The sequence below is a fragment of the Camelus ferus genome, chromosome 22 (genome assembly GCF_009834535.1).
Source record: "Camelus ferus isolate YT-003-E chromosome 22, BCGSAC_Cfer_1.0, whole genome shotgun sequence".
NCBI lineage: Eukaryota > Metazoa > Chordata > Mammalia > Artiodactyla > Camelidae > Camelus > Camelus ferus.
The window spans coordinates 12,122,109-12,143,823 of record NC_045717.1 but is presented as its reverse complement, the minus strand read 5'-3'; the positions used below and the strand labels follow the sequence as shown (position 1 = coordinate 12,143,823).

The window sequence follows — 21,715 nt, the reverse complement described above, 5'->3', positions numbered from 1 at the left end:
AACCTGCTGCTGTAAAATAGCTTCCCCATAAATGTCAAGTAATGTAAAATTGAATGCCTATATTTAAATAGATTTTAACAGATAATAAAACTCTTGAGATTAAAATGGTTTCATTCAGAGAGGCAGACAATTCTTTCCACAGTGTGCAATTTATGTGTCACGTTATGTAAAATACAATTTTAAAAATACTTTTTAAAAAGCACAAATGAAAAGTATCTAGTTGAATAAAAAAAAAGGATGCTAGTGTTCTCATTGCAGGTCTAGTTGAAAATGTGAAATATAATGACATGGTACAAACTTCTATTTTCTAAACATTGCTTTGACTAGCTTTGCTTCCTGCTAATTCCTGTGGGGGTTATTCCAGAGATCTGAGCTATCAAAACAGAATTTTTACTCATTGCCTAACCTTTCTTTATTTAAGACAAAACAAAGGAATTAAAGAATTTTGACACACTATTATATGAAGCATAAGAGAAAATTGCTTTTCCATTTACAGGTATGCATTTTGCACTTTATCTCCCAACACCCAGATATATCACAGCTTACAATTGGTTCACCAGCAAAAAGGATGCAACTTGTCTCCTGAGAGAATAGCTACTGACAGTCTTTCCACTCACTAAGTATTAAAGTGGACGTGTAAAATTAGATGTCTGATAAATAGTATTTTTTTAGGAAGAAAAAATTGTGGACTAGTAAATATTCAGCAGTCTCTGGTATGGATTGGAGGTAGGAAAGGGAGGGGTAGAAATCCCAGTTAGAGTGCCAAAATGGTTTATGCATGAAGGGAAACAGATCTCATACATAAGGGGTGAAAGATGGATCCCCAAAATGGGGCCACATACGAGAGATGGCAGTGCTCCCAAGTCAAAGACAACCAAGGGCACATCTGAGGTCAGTGTTGGGTTTAACTGACTCGTTGCAAGGAGGAGAATGCATACATTGTGCTGTGAGCTGTCTGTTCACAGGGTGTTTGAGGGTTTTATGATAGGATTTGAACTTGTGTTAGGCGATTTTGGGAAGGGTTCAAAGGGATAGAGATACTTCTATGATTGGGTATGCCAATAGTTGTTACTTAGAAAGCAGGGGATAGGAAACAATCCTAAAGCTGTAATTGGTACAGAAGCAGCAATAACTAATATTAGCAAGGAGTGGGGAATGATAGGGTCATTTCTGTTATTTGAAAAATATTCTGGTTGTTTTTGATCTGAGTTCAGACATGGTTATGAAGTTTTTTTTGTTTTGTTTTGCTTTGCTTTGTCTTTCTTGATTCATCACGATCACAGAGTGCCTTGTCTGATGTCCAACAGGAGAACACCCAGCCTGGTTGACAGTCCCTTATCAGCTCCTAGCTGTCAGGGTTCTTTTTCTCAAACACATCACAAAGACTCAAGTCGTATTAGAAAAGGTCTGGTTGTATATGATATTTATATTCAGAGAAAATAGGAATCAACATTTTAAAAATATGCACTATGTGCTACATGTTTATGTTCATCATTTCATGTAATCCTAGTAGATTGTAGTGCCTGTTGTCATTTATCAGATGGAGTGGTGGTGGGAGTCAGTAAGGTGTTTTGCTGTGGCCTCACAGATAACAAAAGAAAAGGCTTGTATTTGAACCATGATCTTTCAGTTCTAAAGTATATAATCTTTCAGCTTCATTAAAAAAGAAGTGTATATTTTAAGTTAGAATTTAAAGAAAGTGATAGTGTCCTGGGTAGAATTTGGAAGTTCAACATGGGAATTGATTTGGACAAAAAAAGATTCTGAGTTTATTTTTAAAAGTGTTAAATTTGAAGCAATGATGAAGCATCATTTATCTGTCCATTTATTCATTTATCCATGGTTAACTTCATATATTTTTGTTTTGAAACATAAAAAATGGGCACATATAAAAAATGTGCAACTCAATAACTTCTGACAAAGTGGGTGCTTTGAAGTTAAAAAGCAGAAGCATTGCTAACATCAAAGAATTTCGCTTCCCAGCCTCTCCTAATTATTACCTGCTTTCTCTCAACCAACGTAGCTGGTAGTTTGATGTTAATGGTAATGATTTCCTTGCTTTTCTTTATATTTTACCACCTGAACTATCATTCATACATACTATAAGTTGGTTTTTCCTTTATTTTTATGTATTTTATATAAATGAAAGCAAAGGAATTACAGTCTTATTATACTTTCTTTACTCAAAATTATGATTGTGAGATTCACCCAGGTTTTACTTTGTATAGCTGTGGTTTGTTGAATTTCATTGTGTGAGTTTCATTTAAAACTTCAAAAATACTTAACAATTTTAAAGTGTTTTTTAACACTGTCCTGTTGATTGACATTGAAGTTGTTTCCAGGTTTGGGCTTGTATGTATTTCTTGGTATATGTATGCAAGCATATCTGTTCAGTAGGAGTGAAATTTCTGGTCTGATTATATGTCAATATTCAAACTTAGTAATTGATACCAACCTGTTTTCCAAAGTGGTCATGCCAGTTTATGCTCTTTCTACCAATGTTTGAAGGATTCCTTTGCTTCAGATATTTGGTATTATTGTCTTTTATGTATGTATGTATATATGTAAGTATTTATGGTCACTTATCACTTTTTAATATCTGCAACATGCTATTTCATCTATTTATTTATTTGTTTTTTATTGAAGTATAAATAGTTGCTGTATAATATTATATAATACAGTTATAAATATATAGTGATTCACAATTTTTAAAGGTTATACTCCATTTGTACTTATTATGAAATATTGGCTCTATTCCCCACGTTGTACAATATATCCTTTAGCTTATTTGATACCTACTAGTTGTATCTCTTACTCCCCTATCCTTATATTGCCCCCTGCTCCCCACTGGTAATCTTTAGTTTGTTCTCTGTATCTGTGAGTCTGTTTTTTTTGTTGTTGTTGTTGTTACACTTTTTTGGGTTGTATTATTTAGATTCCACATAAAAGTGATATCATAAACTATTTGTCTTTCTCTGTCTGACTTATTTCACTTAGCATAATGCCCTGTAAGTCCATCCATGTTGCAGCAAATGGCAAAAATTGTATTCCTTTTTATGGCTGAGTAGTATTCCATTGTATATCACATCTTCTTTATCCATTCATCTGTTGATGTCCATTTACTTTGCTTCCAGATCTTGCCAGTTGTAAATAATGCTACTAAGAACATTGAGGTGCATGTATTGTTTTGAATTACTGTTTTTGTTTTTGTCAGATATATTCCCAGGAATGGAATTGCTAGATCATACTGTAGTTCTATTTTTAGTTTTTTGAGAAACCTCCATTCTATTTTCTATAGTGGTGGCTGCACCAATTTACATTCCCACCAACAGTGTACAGGGGTTCCCTGTTATCCACATCTTTGCCAGCATTTGTTATTTGTGTTCTTTTTGTTTGTAGCCATTCTGACAGGTGTGATATCTCATTGTGGTTTTAATTTGTATTTCTCTGATAATTAGTGATATTGAACTTGTTTTCATGTGGCTGTTGGCTATCTGCATTTCCTCTTGGAAAAATGTCTATTCAGATCTTTGTCCATTGTTTAATTGATTTGTTTGTTTTTTTGATGTTCAGTTGTATGAACTGTTTATATATGTTAGCTGTTAATCACATATCAGTCATAACATTTGCAGATATTTTCTCTTATTCAGTAAGTTGTCTTCTCATCTTGTCAGTGGTTTCCTTCAGTATGTAAAAGCTTTTAAGTTTAATTAGGTTCCATTTCTTTATTCTTACCTTTATTTCCTTTGCTTTAGGAGACATAGTCAGGACAAATATTGCTGTGATTTATGTCAAAGAGTGATCTGCCTATGTTTTCATCTAGGAGTTTTATAGTATCCTATCTTACATTTAAGTCTTTAATCCATTTTGAGTTTATTTTTATATGTGGTGTTAGATTATATTCTAGTTTCATTCTTCTACATGTGGCTGTCCAACTTTCCCAGCACCACTTATTGAAGAGGCTGCATTTTCTCCAGTGTATATTATTCTCTTCTTGTAGATTAATTAACAATAAATGTGTGGGTTTACTTCTGGTTTCTCTATCTGGTTCCACTGATTTATGTGTGTGATTTTGTGCTAGTACCATACTGTTCAGATTACTGTAGTTTTGTATAGTTTTGTCTGAAGTCAGAGACCGTGATTCCTTCAGCTTTGTTCTTTCTCAAGATTGGTTTGGTTATTCAGGGTCTTTTGTGTTTCCATACAAATTTTAAAAGTATTTATTCTAATTCTGGGAAAAAAAAAAGGCAATGACATTAGTAATTTGATAGGGATTGCATTTAATCTATGGATTGCCTTGAGTAATGTGGTCATTTTAACAATATTGATTCTTCCAATCAAAGAATACAGTGTATCTTGCCATCTGTTCATGCCATCTTTAATTTCTTTCTTCAGTGTCTTATAGCTTTCTGAGTACAGGTCTTTTGCCTTCTTGGCTAGGTTTATGGATAGGTATTTTATTCTTTTTGATGTGATGGTAAATGTGATTATTTCCTTAATTTCTTTTTGTATTAGTTCATTTTTAGTGTATAGAAATGCCACAGATTTCTGTATATTAATTTTGTGTCCTGCAACTTTACTGAATTAAATTGTTGAGCTCTGGTAGTTTTTGATTGGCATCTTTGGGACTTTCTGTGGTAGTATCATGTCATCTGGAAACAGTGACAATTTTACTTCTTCATTTACAATTTGGATTCCTTTTATTTCTTTTTCTTCTCTGATTGCAGTGGCCAGAATGGCCAAAACTATGTTGAATAGAAGTGGTAAGAGTGGGCATCCTTGTTTTTTTCCTGATCTTAGAGATAATTCTTTCAGCTTTTCATCTTTGAGTATGATGTTAGCTCTGGGTTTATTAGATATTGCCTTTATTATGTTGAGCTTTGTTCCTTCTGTGCCCACTTCCTGGAGAGTTTTTTTTTTTTTGATAATAAACAGATGTTGAATTTTATGAATAGATTTTTCTGCATCTGTTGAGATCATCACATGGTTTTTATTCTTCCATTTGTTAATGTGGTGTATATCATTGTCTTTTAAATTTTTGTCTTTCTAGGGAGTGATAGTAATAAAAATGCTCATGTTTTTAGTAATAGTAGTGTTTGTACTTTGCACAGTTATGATTATTAACAATGTTCAATACCTTTACATGATTATTGGTTATTTGGATATTGTCTTTTGTTAATAATCTTGAGAAATAAAGATATTTTTTATATTGTCATTCAAAAAACTTTATTATTTTATTTCAGTATTTAATTAATTGAATTGATTTTGTATATAGTAGAGAATAAGTGTTTGAGTGTTTATTTTCCTTTCCCTATAGTGATACCCTATTGTCCCTCATTATTACTTAAAATCATCATCATTAGTGACTGTTGAGCTGTGTTACTTTGGCATGTATGTGTCTATAAATGTGTGGGTCTGTTTTAGGGTTCTCTGTTCTATACCTTTGGTATATTGGACTCTTTTTCCAGTTTTAGAATGCTGTAAATAAAGTTGTTAGGTATATTCCTGTTTCAATCTTTGAGGATTTTTGTTTACTTTTCTCTTGGGTAAATACTTTCTATAATTTCTCTCAGCGGTGGTTTGTAGTTTTCATTGCATAGGTCTTGCACACATTTTGTTAACTTATCTCTACTATTCCAGATTTTGGCTGCTATTTTAAATTGTATATTTTAAATATTATTTTTTATTTGTTTGTAATTGTAATACAAAATAATTTTGTGTTTTTAGTATTTTGATATATTTTATATATAACAAGTTCAGTAAAATATATCACATTTATTGTGTAGTGTTTTTTATTTTAACAAAGTCATACAATTTGTGTAATCATCACCAAATTCATATAAAACAGTTCTGTCACTCCAGAAACTCTGCTGTACCCCTTTGTAGTAAGACCTAAAATTACTGAGTTTTGAGAGTTCATTATATATATTGAATACAGGTTCTTTTTCATTTATGTGTTTGCAAATATTTTCTCCTAAACTGTTTTTGTCATTTTATTCTATATACAGTCTCTTTCGGAGAACAGAAGTTCATAATTCTGATCACATTTAAATTATAACTTTTTTATGGAAAATACTTTTGGAGAAGTGTCTATAAATTTCTTCGCCTAACCCATGGTCACAAAAATTATCTCATATGTTGTGTTATAGAAATTTTATAATTTTGAGTTTTATATTAAGGTCTGTGGTTCATTTTGATGTGAAATTTTTATATATCACATGAGGTACAGATTGATGTGCTTTTATCTTCTTTCCATTTTTTTTAAAGTCTATTTTCTGCATTGAATTGGCTTGGCACTTTTGTTGAAAATCAATCAATCATTTATGTGGGAGTATATTTCTTGTAGTTTGATTAGAGTTACATCAATTTAATCAATATTTTTTAAAGAAATAGCTTTTTGAAATAAAAGAAAAAGTAAATAAATGGATGGATATTCCAACTTCATGAATAGAAAGATACAATATTGTCAAGATGTCAGTTCTTAAATGATCTATAGATACAATGCAATCGCAATCAAGATCCAGCAAGTTATTTTATAAATATCAACAAAACTGATCCTAAAATATATATGGAGAAGCAAAAGACCCAGAACAGCCAGGAAAATATTAGAGGAGAAGAACAAACTTGGAAGTCTGATGCTACCCAACTTTAAGACTTACTTTAAAACCACAGTAATTAGAAGTGTGTTAGTGAGAAAAGAATAGACACATTAATCAATGGAACAGGAGAGAGAGCCTAGAAATAGACCCATATAAATATAGTCAACTGATATTTGACAAAGGAAAAATGCAATAAAATGGAACAAAGATAGTTTTTTCAACAAATGGTGCTGATACAACTGAATATCCACATGCAAAAAAAAAAAAAAAAAAAAAAAAAGAATCAAGATACAGACCTTACACCCCTTCACAAGAATCAACTCAAAATTGATTGTAGACCTAAAAGTAAAACACTAAGCTGTAAAACTCCTAGAAGATTACATAGGAAAAAATTTAGATAACATTGGGTATGCTGATGCCCTTTTAGATACCATACCGTAGGCATGATCCATGAAACAAATAACTTTTGTTTTTTGGACTTCATTAAATTTAAAAACTTCTACAGTAGCATCAAGAGAATTAGAAGACAAGCCATAGACTGGGAGAAAATATTTGTGAAAGACACATGTGATAGAAGACTGTTATCCAAAATATACAAACACTTTTGAAATTCAGCAATATGGAAACAGACAATCTGATTAAAAAATGAGCCAAAGACCTGACCAGACATCTCACCAAAAAGATACACAGATGTCAAACATATGAAAACATCCTCCATATCATATGTCATGGAAATGTAAAGTAAAACAACAAGATACCACTGTACACCTGTTAGAATGGCCCACAGTGACTACAAATGCTGCCAAGGGTGTGGAGCAACAGGAACTCCCAAACATTGCTGATATGAATGCACAATGGTGCAGCCACTTTGGTAGACAATTTGGTGGTTTCTTTCAAAACTAAACATACTCTAAAAATATAATCCAGCAATCATGCTTCTTGGTATTTACCCAAATGAATTAAAAGATGTTTATATGAGCTTTATTCATGACTACCAAAACATAGAAGCAACCAAGATGTCCTTCAGTAAGTGAATGAATAAACAGTGGTATATCCAGACAATGGAATATTATTCAGCATTAAAAATAAATGAGCTATTAAAGAACAGAAAAACATAGAGGAAACCTGAGTGCATATTGCCCAGTGAAAAAGCTGAAAAGGCTATCTGAAAAGGCTACATCCTGTATGACCTCAGCTGTATGGCATTCTGGAAAACACAAATCTATGGGGACAAAAAAAAATTAGTGGTTGTCAGGGGTTAGGTGGGAGGAAGGGATTAATTGGTGGAGCTCAGGAAATTTTTAGGGTAGTGAAAATACTCTGTATATTAATGGATGTATGGCACTATATATTTTTCCAAATACATGGAAAATACAGAGTAAACCCTAAAGTAGACTGTAGGCTCTGTGGATTATGGTGTGTGGATGTAGTTCCGCTTTGGTTAAAAAAAAAGTACCATTCTGGTGACTGACGCTGGTAACAGGGGAGGCTCTGCATATCTGGAAGCAGATGTCATATGGAAATTCTCTGTACCTTTCTTTCAGTTTTACTTAAAATTGCTCAAAAAAATAAAGTCTTTTAAAAAGTAGCTTTTCGTTTTATTGACTTTCCTCTGTGGCTTTTCTGATTTTATTGATTTGTGCACTTACACTTGTTTCCTCTTGGCTAATTGCTTTGTTATCATTTTTCTGTTTTTTTCTAATTTTATAAGGTGAAAGTATAGATAATTAACTGATTTGAATCACCTGTTGTTTTCTGATGTATTAAGCGCTATGAATTTTATTCTGAGGTATACTTTGGCTGCATCCCATAAATTTTGTTGTATGGTGATTTTATTTTTCCTTCAATTAAAGTTAACTATTGGGTGTGTTTCTTCTTATGTTGCAGATATATGAAGTCTGAGGGTAAGCCCTGCAGTGATTTCCCTTAAGGTAGGGACACTTTATTTATTTTTTGTGTTTCCATTTGTTCAGCTTTATCTACACAAAGCACAATGAAGGCTTGTTCTGAGAAAACTGACCTTATCAAAATGTAAATTACAAAGAAAAAAACTGGCTCACCTTGAGACAAACTTTTCAAAGACAATTAGATACATTCCCCTCTCCAAAGCTTTCTTTGGTGTCATCTTAAATCATAAATGACTAAGATTTTGAATAAGTCAAAATTTAGGTTTTCTTCATCTGCTCCGTCTACAAATATTTAATGAGTACATACAAATAGTTTAAAAATCAAAGTGATTTTTTAATGGAAAAACAATACAGAGTACAAATGGCTTAATTAATATTAGATATTTCATAAGGATATTCCTAACAAACCCAGGCAGACAATAATAGGAAGACTGGCATGCAAAGAAGGGTTTGAACAGCCTTGCGTTACCCATTTTGGGGCATGGAGTAAGTTGAGAAATGTGAGTAGGAAGTGGAGTAATATAAGCTACCGTAATTCTTAGTCTGTATAGATGTATTGAAATTAAGTGGGGAAGATGGTCTCAAGCAGACATGTTTTTTATGTTATATGCCGCACATGCCCTGCCCTCATTCAGATTGGGATGGTTAAGGGCTAATGGGAACTAATGGTGAGACACACTGGCTACATGGAACTGAAAGTTGATGTTGACTGAGGATCAGTTCAGCACATTCAAATCATGTAGATTGTTTCCATTCAAGAGCAGAACAATTGGTTATTCTGTTTATTCAAGTAATTAATCTGTTTAGCGGGTGGGACAGTGTTATTGTTTTGATCGATTTGCCAAGATATTTTAAACTGATTAAGATAGTCCTGATAAATTAGCTTCAGTATTTTCATAATGGCAAAACATTTCCTTTTTATATTTGCTTTTGTATGTAGCAAATTCAGTGCCAATCAATCAAGTGAAATAATCTCCATTTAAAAAGTCAAAAACAAAATTTGAGGAACTCTCAAAGCATTAAGCTAAATGTCCAAGGGCTATGATGGGAGGCTCCATGAAAAAGCATATTTAAATAGATTCAGGTTGTCTTATCAATGCTGCACGTGTCCTGTTATAAACCATATAGCTCAATACAGCACGTATTGCACATCTGTGCAATAATAGGTAAACTGGTAGAAATGAATAACTTAAATTGTGGCACCACTTTATTTAAATTGGAAAACTTTTTTATTTCTTTGAATCCTCTTCAATAAGTTATTAATTTCTTTTCCTTAAGATAGATGGCTTAAAAATATGTGACTAGGAGATGAAGATTTCAATCTAAATTATAATTATTTCCTACATCTGTTCTGATACATTTAGAATGGTTTATGCTTGTAAATTAGGCATTAATGAGATAAAAATGTTGTAACCATGTGGAACATCAGAATTGCAATTGACTGAAGAAGATTCTGTAAATTCTCCAAGGATGCTCTATTGCAATGAAAGCTCCTTTGAGCTACCCAATATACACAAAATTATGTCTTTATACACTTAACTATTAAATTTAAAATAAAGACCTAAAAATTGCCAAAGGGAAGCATTACGAAGAACTGCCTTTTAAAGTAACAGGCATTCTACTTTCATTATTTTGTGTTTACTTTGTTTCGGAACCAGTCACCTGCACATTGTTTAAAAGGCGTAGTGTTTTTTGGCCTTCTAATCCACTCGATCGGGACACAGACTGAGAAACATGTCAAGTGGCCCTGAGAAGATGAGCTGTTAGCAGTGACGATCACTCTTGCTTAACTACCGTTCTTTTTAATGTCCTAATCATACTCTCTTGACTCTTGTCATGCAATAAATTCTACTTTTTCTGACTAGAGGATATTGCAGTTATATTTTTGCTCAGCACATTGTCCAGTTCAATAAAATGTATATCTAAATGAGATATATTTCTATCAAAGAGATGAAATGAATAAACCCATAGTGACATCATTCCAAAGAAAGTCTTCCAATATGGACAGTTTGGTGTTAGTTTTATCAAATTAATGTAAATATTGGAAAGCAGAATTTGAAGGAATATGCACTTATAATACTTTGAAAATTGCAAGTGATTATTATAAAATTATTTTGTATATCCCTAAAATTTAATTCTGGTTTTATTTTCATTTTAGTTAAAAATATCTAATAGGTGTTATGTGGAAATACATTTTTTTAATATTTCAGTCTTCTTTCTTAATTTAAGATTGCTGATTAAAATGAGAAGAATTAATTTGAAAAACTTATAAAAGAGTTTATAGTCACAAGATAATTTTACCAAAGGCAATTTATTTGGAAAATTATAGTTATAGTCAAAATTCCAAACATACTAAGATATATTTAGATGCAACACTAATATAATTTTGTATTATTAGAAACTGTGAATACTCTTTCTAAAACTTTAGGTTGTGAGTATGTGCAGCTTTTCAAATGAAAATGTTCTATTTGTTAGATTAAGTGAAAATCAAATATTTTCAGTGATGCATCAGCTAAGAGAAATTGTTGGAAATTCTAATCATAATTGATGAGTTATTTAGTAAGTAGTTTTCTCCAGTGGAGTAAAAACTTCCAAGTATATCTCATCTTACTGTTGGACTCGTCACTATCCTCTATATTCATGTTTATTTTCTTATGTGCTTCGTATTATCCTTTGTTTCTATTTTTAAGATGACACATGTTAATATTGTAAGTCTCCAAATAACTCTCTTGACACATTTTTAATGTTACATTTTTCAATTTACTTCTATACTGCTGTTGAAAAATGAAGAAAGTAAAGAAGAAGAATTAAAGGATAGTTATTGACTAATAAGTTGAATATTGATATGTCTACACAAATGGAAAAAATTAAAGGCAACACTTATGGCAACATCTACTTAGTTTTTTATTTTAATTTTTGATACATAGAAACTCACTTTGGTGATTGTTTTCAAGTACTTAAAGATAAATGGTAGGATTTAAAATTGTATTTTCCACCTTTTAAGGTATTTTTAGAAGTGCTAATTTTGTTTTTCTTTCAGCTTGTGCAAGACAAATTCATGCTTTGCCAGTAAAATACATGTAAAAATTAGATAGTTAGAACAAAGAATATTTAATTATGTTCTTTTTAAAAGTTGCAAACAAAAATTTGTGATAGAAAATAAAAATTGGCACAAGTTATTTATTTTTTGGCAACTTTGGGTCCTGTCAAACAACAAACATGCATGTATTGGTTTATTTGAGAACTCTAAATGTAGCCCAATATCCATATTTCCTTTTACCTTCATAAGAATGAGTACTTACTTTTCCCTTTACATGTTTTTTTTTTCCTTTTAGAATTTGAACTTAAAATTGAGGAGCTATAGTAAAAGCAGTTTCTCCCTTACAAGAAATACTTGCCCTAATCTTAGAAATTTTACTTCATGATTGATTTGTCAAGCCACTGAGAACAAATTTACTTCACCCCAAAGCATTTATCTTTATTATATTTTCTTAAATGTATTAGGTGAAAGATAATTAAAGCTACAAATTTTAAAACATATTGGTCAATTAATTCCTGTTGACTTTCTCATCAGTGTTTGCCAACCTGACGTATAAATCTCATTTTGCTGTTTGTTTCTTTCACCTGAGCTATTTTTCCAAATGCTATGGCTAATAAATAGATTTGAGAGATTTTTACATGTAAATAATGTCAATCATATTATTTTATCCAAAAATGACTAAACTGTTTTTTGCTTTTAAAATTTCTCTAAAATTATATTTGAACTTAGAATCAATTCATTTGGTCTTAAAATTGAAAATGATTCCAACTGGAAAGATGAATTGAACATTCTAAACAGTAGTCATATCATTCACAAAAATGCTTCTTCAAAAAATAACTTGGCTACAAGAATAGTAAAAGACATTTTGTACAAAGATTGACTGTTAATGTATGCTTATTTATTATTATACCATACCTGACTTTACCAACACCTTTAAGTTGTTCATTCAAATTCAAAATTCTTATTCTTGAAGTACCTTAAACTGAGTTTTTAAAGTTAGTTGAACAAAATGCGACTTTTATGACTCGTCTAAATGCAGCACTTCCAGAGAACCATCTAAGATTTACCTCTTCAAGAAATCTTATCAATGGTAATTTACAGAGAAGTTTACCCTAATAACAACAAAAAGGAAACAAACAAAAAATGCTTAAAACCACTACAGATACACTTTATCTGGTATGCTGAGTATTCCAAGCATTATTATATGAATGTCCCTTAAAAATGTATTTATTAGATTAAGACTTCACTCTGAAAAGTCTCTTGGGATAAATTTTAATTAGTTGTGGCACAATGACAGAACTGATCCTCAATCATTTTTTCACAAGTAAGCATTAGACTATAGTTTAACTGGCTGATTCCAAGCAAATCATTCAGTGCATATCATGTTATTTTTTTATCGGTGTAATAGAAGTTTACTTTGCATATAAAATAAATCTTTGAAAAAATGCCTTCCACAGTATATAGGAAGCATTGTATTCTCTAAGCGTGTTTTAATTTTACAAAGGATAAAAATGCCTAATAGGCATTAATTAAAACAAGTGAAAATTATGTTTACGGGAGCAGAAATTACTGAATTCTCATGACATATATAATAGCATTTGTATATGAAACAAAAGTTAAAAAAAGAGAGAAGAAAAACAGAAGAACTGAAAGAAAAGGATTTGTCTAGATACAGCATTAGCTTCTAATTTGAGATAACTAGCTAAAAATTTCTTAGCTCCAAAGAGATTTTATATGTATCCTAGTAACTAGTTGTAGTCTTCTAAGATCAAAATTTCTCCCTAAATATAACCTAATTTTCTTTTTTTTCCCTCAATGTATATTAAACATTTTCTGTTTGCTATCTGTTTCAAATGGTTGAGAAATCATGTGACTTCCTTATTGTGGAGACACTTTTGTGGCTTTCTCCTGTTCTTCTAACCTGTAAGCTTTACAGCATTTTCCTCTTCTACTTTATTATATTTTTTTCAGTATTTATCACTACTTTTTTCTAGATACCTATTTTTAAATAAACTTATGTAAACACAGTATGAAAATCCTGGAAAATTCTAATGACATCCAAATTACAAACAAGTTATAGTTCCAGTGTGTATTCGGTTGATATTTGGACCTTAGAAACACTGACGATAAGGTCAGTGTTCTAAACATGTTATTTCCCCAGGTTATATTGTAAACACTAAAGTCATAGTATACTGAATTAGATTCCACATTTGAACATATCTTTCAAAAAAATGTAAATTAAAATGTTTTATTTTTCTTGCAAGCACTAAATGAGAAGTTTAGATTTATTTTTAAAAAAGATATCACTGAATATTCTGCAGGTACTGAAATTTTAGAATTTGTCATTGAAAATGAGTTAAAATTTTGTAAGATTAATTAGTTAGTGAACTAGGAAAGTAAGTGTGTATAATTCTGATACTTTTTACTCTATGCTGCTGCTCTATCACTGACCACTCTGGGAGGATTTCCTGCTTTAGGTTCTCCTTAAGTCACTTGAAAAACAACGTTGTGATGTCATACCTTCACTGTGTCTTCATATTTATAATTTCTTATCCCACGAAGAAACTTCAACAAATGTTCTGCAGCTTCTCTTTTCAATTGCAGGCCATTAAAAATTCTCAGGTCCTCTCATTTTGCTCTACCCCTTACAGAAGGAGGATCTCTTGGCAAAGATAGTTATTTTTGTCTTACTGAAATAGCTCCAATAATTCTTTCAGTTTGTTCATTTCCTTTATGAAAAGAATGGTGTCAGACATAGTCTCTTTATGGTGAAATCAAACGTCTTTTTTTCCCCTTTATAATTTAGTAAAGTATACTGGCCAAAAGTGTTCATATCACTTATAGTTTTTAGATTATCACTAAGCCCACGTGAGAGATATTTTAAAAAGTGATAGTAATTTCAGTCCTGTAATAATAAGTGTTTACAAACTTATTAAATAACAAACAAAGGAAGCCATGGAGTTATTATGCCAAATAGTTTTGTTATATTATTATTATTATTTTAATTGTATAATCCACATTCAGTCTTCTCTCTTTCTAATATTAGATTTGTGGTGTTGTACATTGTAGATAAAAACGTTTTTCTTCAAATCAAAGTCAGAATAACAGCTCATTCTTCAATAATGCCTCTCTGGGCAGTTAGTATTCAGGATTTTTGTTTGTGCATTTTCAGTCACCTCTTGGTTATTTTTTCCCCGTATAATATTCCTAATGTTCCTACAACAGTTGACAATTTTACATGTTAAGAATTTCAGTGCTTGCTGCAGTCGTTTTCTAGCCGCTGTGAACACTGTTTCTTCCTGTTCTCTTCTAGGCATTAGCTTTCCCTCCTCCTCTTTGAAAGTGTTCACAGCCCTTCTCCCTTCTAGCAGCTTTTCCATGGACGTACTTTGGTTTGCCAATGCCCAGTGCCCCTCTTTACATTCTCATGTACGTATTACACTTTTATCGGAGATAGAATTTCTCTTAAAAAGAAGTGAATAAAGATGAAACTAAAAATAATATAAAATATAGATAAATTTAATATAAAATATTAATATAACATTTTAATATGAAATAATAGAGAATATATATTTAATACTTAGATACAATAGAAATTAAAATGAAAACAAAGTATCTTTACAATATTTTTCATTTATGCAGTGTTTCCAGATAAATACAGTTTACTCTTATACATGTTTTATTTGATTCTTAAAATCAAGCAATTATTACAAATAAATAATTCATGAAATAATAGCTAAGCAATAGGGTATAAAAGTATAGTTTCATATGTGGCATGGACAAACTGAATGTTGGTAATAGGCACATTTTAGAAAAAACTTATTTTTTTTTTTCTGTTAATACCACCTTGCTAAAAATCTATCTACTTTCTTTTTTTTTTTAATTGAAGAGTATAGATGGTTTACACTGTTGTATTAATTTCTGGTGTAGAGCATAGTGAGTCAGTTATACATATATATATTTATTCCTTTTCATGTTTAAAAAATTATTGAATGGCAAAGCCCTATTACCCATTTCAAGTTTTGAAATGGAACTAAATTATTATAAATTCAACTGTTCATTAGCTAAAAAGAATATTATAGAAATGACCAAGAAAATAAAGTTCGTTTCCTATATGTCATTATCCTTTTCTAGTTTCTTTTCTACTTTCCTTCAAAATGTTGGAATAACCTAGTCCTTATTTCTGGACTTTTTTTTCACCCGGCCAGTCTCTCTTATTACCTGTCCCAACTGATTCCATGGCTTCTATAGACAGTCTGTGGGTTACATTGTCAGACCTGACCTGTCTCATCATTTTAGGCTTGTGTGTCTGACTCAACACCTCTACTTGTATGTCGTCTTTATTAGTGTGTCCTGTAAGTTTTATCTGGAGAATAGAGCTGCCCATTTTCGTCCATTTCTAAGACTTTCATCCTAGTTCAAGTGAGCATGCTCTCTCTCTGGCAATAGCCCTTTGAGTGACTGCTTGCCTCCACTCTTACCCTTTACAGCTTTGCCCTTGTTCTCTCTGTGAGGAAGTTCCTACCTGGCTCTGCCCTTGCATCTCACTGTATTTTGAGACTGTGAAAGGAAAATCAAATGAAAATGGAGTTGATATTTCTAAGAGAATTCTCTCGAATGGAGCTGGGAGGCCATTGAGGAAGTATAACTTGTGTATGTCTCAGCCCAGGTGGAAACTGAACTGTGACCATCAGTTGTCATAATGCAGTCATCCAGAACCCTTGCCCGTATTCCAGAAACAAATACTTATCGGACCCTTACTCTAAAATAACCTGTAACTGCCTATCCCTTAAGGACAAGTAGTTTTCTTTCTTATGTTCAAGGTCAATCATAATTCTTTCCAGACAACTTCAGCAACCTTGTGACTATTGTCTTTCTAAATCTTTGACTCTTTCCTTTCCCTAAAATAATTTTTTGATATTATCCAAATCTGTGTTTCCCAAGTTGCAATTCCTAAGACCCCAAATAAATTCTTTCTTATTGCCAGCCTTTTGCATTTCTTGGTCAACAGAATGATAGAAGGAACAGCTAAGATACTATGTGGGAAGCCACTTTTTAAACACTGAAATCCTCTCTGAATTTTAGGGTTTTTTTTTAGCATGACCTTTTGTACACACCCAATGTGGTCCATGAATAAACTCATATTTCTTATCAGATCTGTGTCTTCTGCAGTACTCCCTCTCAGTGATGATAACATTATCCATACAGCTGTCAGGGAAGAGCTTTTGGAATCGTCTGTGATACCTTATCCAGCCTCACCCTTCATTATAAATCAGTCACCAGGTCCTGAAGTGCACCTCCTTTAAGCCAGTCATTTCGAACAGCCACCTTCTGGTCCATAATAACATTATCTTTCAGTGAACTGAACATTTAATTGACTTTACTGAATACAGCCTTCTTTGTACCCCATCTTTATTAGAGCCTTAGATCAGATGGTCTAAAGCTGAATATGATAACAAACTATTGTTTTACTTTAGCCTAAATCAGAAAAAAAAATAATGGTCATTGAGAGGAGAACTGGAAACACTCTTATGTGCTCATTGACCTTTTTAAAGATGCCTTGTATTTAAAAGAGTAAATTTAGAGCTTCTCAGTTTTCTTATTCAGAAGTTTTTCTTTTTTGGTGGCGGAGGTAATTAGGTTTATTTATTTGCTTTTGAGGTACTAGGCATTGAACCCAGGACCTTGTGCATGCTAGGCATGCACTCTACCACTAAGCTACACCCCTCCCCACCCCAAAAGGCTTTCTTAAAGTGTTTAAAATACAGTTGAACAAACATTTGGTGTTTTTTCTCCCACATTTGTTTTTCTCTTGTCTTCTTCTTCTTTTTTTTTTTTTTTTAAATCTGCCAGGTTTGTTTAATGTTTCCCTTCCCTTTAATCAGAGATAGAAAAGAGATTCTGTGTGTCACTTGGTAATTCTTTAGCCAGGGTATCTTCAGCCATATTACAATGGACAGGGTAATTTCTTACATTTCACCAGTTTAATAGCCTGGCCGCAGTTAGTATTTGAAAAATAAAAAGGATATTCAAATTACTGCCATAGATTGAAACTATATATCTTTTTATATATCAGCTTTGAGAATATTTTGTTGAGAAGGAAAAATTTTCTGTCTCCCCTTCTACACTCTTTGGATGGCCTAATGAATTAAACTGACACAAGACAGATTAACAGGAGAAAAAGAAACAGAAGTTTAAGGGCAAGTATATATGGGAGAAACCCAGGGGAAAACTAAGTCACTAAAATGGTCGAAGCCTGTACCTTTTCTAGTCAAAGACAAAAAGGTGCTGGGGTTGGGGGAATCAGTTAAGGGAGGTTACCAGGAAAAGCACAGTAAACAAGGGTGGAGTGTTGTGTAGGTTTAAGTTAAGGCCTTCTCCATTGATGCGAGTCATCCCCCATCTTCACTGTGCAAAGTGAACTGGGGAGACACCCTTACAACTAGAAATTTCCCTTACAAATGTGAATATCTTTTACAAAGTGTAACTTTTATTTGATTTTCACAGCTTCTTCTGAGGCTATAGTTTCTTAAAAATAACCAGCTTAAAATAAACTTTATGCCAAGAGCATTCTTTTGGACTGGCAAAGTCTGTCTCCTACAATTTCTTGCAACTTGTTAGAAATAAGCTTTTGAAATTAAGGTTCATTGTCATTTAGTATTATCTTGATTCATAGGAACAAAAATAGGAAAATCGGGTCTTTTATTCTTTTTTAAATTCACAGTGTGATTGCTATGATAATAGATTTCCTTAGCAGTTGGGTCTTGTTCCTTATCACATTGGATCCTATTGCACAATCCTTACTTTTTTTGTCCTAACAGTTCATTCAATCATGTTAAAAACTCAGACTCACCAAAATTAATATTATTGCATTTAAAATACTATAATAGACTCATAGAAGATGTAAATTAATAAATAAGCTTGAGCCTGCACAGAAGGAGGTTACATCTGGGTAGGCTGAATTGTAATAGACATTTTTCAGATTCCAGAATTGAGTTCATTTAAAACCAAGCAGAGAAAGTTTTGAGTCCCCATGTTAAAACCAGGACCACTTTCTCTATTTTTTGTCCCCCAAATTCACTTTTCCAAAATGACTCCTAGGCAGTAGCTACAACTATTCCAAGTACTTTCTCAGTTACTCCAGTTGACCCTGTTTCTCTTCCTGCTACTCTACTGGTTTAAGAATTAAATTGACGAGAGAAAGATTAACAGGAAGAAGTCAAACAGAAAGATTAATAACATGTATCCTTGGGAGAGACCCCAGAAAACTGAGCAGTTGAGCTGCACGGCCAAAATCCTCACCTTAAATACTTCAGCTAAAGACAAAAGAAGATGTAGGGTGTGGTGGCTTGGGGCTTCAAAGGGGAGGAAGGAAGTCCATGGAGGTGGAAGAATAACTGTTTGGTGAATAAATGTTTGCTGGGCCCTACAGAGATAATGTGATACAGAGTGGACTCTGATCTCTAGGGCCTGCCCACACCCGGCCTGTGTTCTGTGTAGATCTCTCTGGTGATGGTGCCCTTCCTGGACTTGGCCCTTTATCTAAAGTCTTTAGGCAGCTAATGGGAAGGTAACAAGAAAAACTTTCTGCGTCTTCTGTTTCTTAACAATAATCAGCCTAAAATAATCCTCATGTCAAAAAGACACATTTTGGGGTGGCAAAGTTTGCTTCCCTACAAAAATATAGAATGAGAATTCTCTGATAGGGAATCTTGCCCTCCTTGTTTCTGATTTGTCCCGAAAGTTAGTGCCTGGAGCAGAAACATAGACCATAATTTGGAAATGGATGAACTTGGACAGAGACTGGCAAACTGTGGGCCATGGTTAAACAATTTAGCCCATTTCCCGTTTTGTGTTCAGCAGCCCTTGAGCTAAGGATGGTTTTTAACATTTATAAATGGTTGGGGGAAAAAATCAATAGAAGAGTATTTCTTAACATGTGAAAAGTATATTAAAGCTTCTGTGTCTGTAGATGAAGATATATTGAAATACAGTCAGGCTCATTTATTTATGTGACTTACAACACTGGAGCCGAATAGTTACAACAGCCACTCTATGACCCGCAAAACCTGAAACATTTACTGTCTGTCCTTTTGTGGAAAAATGTTTCCAATTAATAATGTGGAATATGGGCTCTCCCAATGGTTCACTGCTAGAAATCATTCTGCACTTTGAGAAACACAATAAATACAACTATATTCAATCTCAAGTAACTAAGAAAAAAAGAGAAATGTAAACATTAGGATATCAAAGACTTAAATATTTATTTGTGGGGAAAGAAAGAAAGTTGAGAAAAATATATATAATATTTAATTCAGAGGAGAAAGTACTATTATTTAATTTTATCAGTAGAATACTTTATAGTCAGTTCACTGAACATCTGTGTTTTGAAGGTCCATCATTTCAGAAATTCTGAACCTGAGGCTCCTGGTATTTACCTTCAACCAATTTCCTGACTTGGCTCCAATAAGGGCCAAGAAAAGATCCCAACTCATTTTACCTGCCAACTCTATCTCACCCAAGCCTGACAGAACTGTTATGCTGTATATTAATCCACACCCTTTTGAAATCAGTGCATGGTTAGTTTTATGCTAGAGGTGTGACCAAAGTGAGATATATCTTAGAAATTAATTTCTCAAATCTAAAAGATTTCCATCGAGGTAGTATTTGGGATGACCTTTGAAGAATGAGAGGTGTTTTGACAGGTGGAAATGGGAACTGAAGTAATATTGTAGATGGAAGGAATAGCTTGAACAGAAATTCATTGATGTAAAGATATGGTATACTTTTGAAAAATGTAAGTTATTTCCAGGTGATTAGAACCAACGGCACATATATAAAATTTAATCAGGAAGCATAGATTGGAATTATAATGTAGACTCTCTTGAATGTAAAAATAATTTGGTAAAGCAATGGAAAGCTTCTCAGTTTTAGAAAGCAGAGGGATGTGATCAGAATCATACTTTAGCATGATAATCTCTAAAGCGGTATGTGCATAAACAGGGTTTGGAAATCACAGTCCTTTGGGATATTTAAAACTATATATATTAGAAATTCCTATGATTGTTTTTCATCTACAATTAAAATGCTTAGCTTGGTCACACTTAATACATGGGTTGATCTGGCATTAGCATTTAGTCTGTGTATCACGTGGTCCCTTGTAACACCTGGTCAGTAAGCATCCGTTAGGAAAGTATGGAGATTTCAGCCAATGGGGGTGGCAGTGCACCCCCTCATTCCTTTTAGCTTTCAGTTCACTGTTACTTATTGACATTTTTGTCTACCTGGTTAGTGGATTCATGTATTATACTGTCCAGTTTTCACTAAGCTTAACTTGGCAAAATGGGTGGATGTTTTACAAAATAGTTGAAGATCACTGTAATAATGCTAGCACAAACAGTCAATAAGAAATAGTAGTGATGCCACAAATTTAATTATAAACTGTTGGTCACCAACATAGTGAGGTCATACAGTTAGGATATAAACTGTTTGGAAATGGGCCAAAATCTAATTATTAAGAGGACAGTTTGGTGTGTACATAAATAACCACTATTACTAGTGATGTAATTAGTAACTATGCTTAGGAGGCAATTAAAAAGATTATTTTATCTTTATCTCACCTTTCAGATATATCTGTTATATTTTGTTGTTTTATCATGTGAAAAGTTTATTAGCACAGTAGTTCAAGATGCAGTATTATAAGTTAACATTATTATATGTGTTAAGGGCTTTCTTCACTTTTACTGCTAGGTGTGAGTAATGAAAAGCCTTTTAAATGCAGTAAAGTAGAGTTGATGCAACTTCAAGACTGATGTAAAAATTGAGAAAGCAGTTGGTCGTTTCACTGGCCCTGGTATGAAATGGGATTGTGGCAATTATGAAAGGCAAGGAAGTAACATTTGCTGGAGATGCTATAGGATGACATAGATGAGATGGAGATCAGTGAGCGCAATGAAGCTGAAGGCGTGTCTGACGCCTGGACATGATTGCAGTGATATCAAGTAAGGAACAGAAGTGGAACTTCGGAGCGCAGCAAAGTTCCTTGTTGTTTTTATTTTTAACAGAGAATTACTCAAATACTGGTTTCCTTGTTTTCACTAATGAATTTCTTAAGTAGGATCTGACAGTCTAAGTGATCCTTGCAAAGTGAAAAGCTAACAGAAGAAATT

General features: G+C 32.7%; 1 long non-coding RNA gene across 1 annotated transcript in view; it reads left to right on the top strand.

Moving 5' to 3' along the window:
* The window catches only part of LOC116659003, a 376,226-nt gene that overhangs the window by 215,930 nt on the left and 138,581 nt on the right, over positions 1-21,715 (top strand). Inside the window, exon 2 of the long non-coding RNA XR_004314261.1 lies at positions 8,487-8,530. This is a non-coding gene — a long non-coding RNA (uncharacterized LOC116659003). The remainder of the gene's footprint in view (positions 1-8,486; positions 8,531-21,715) is intronic.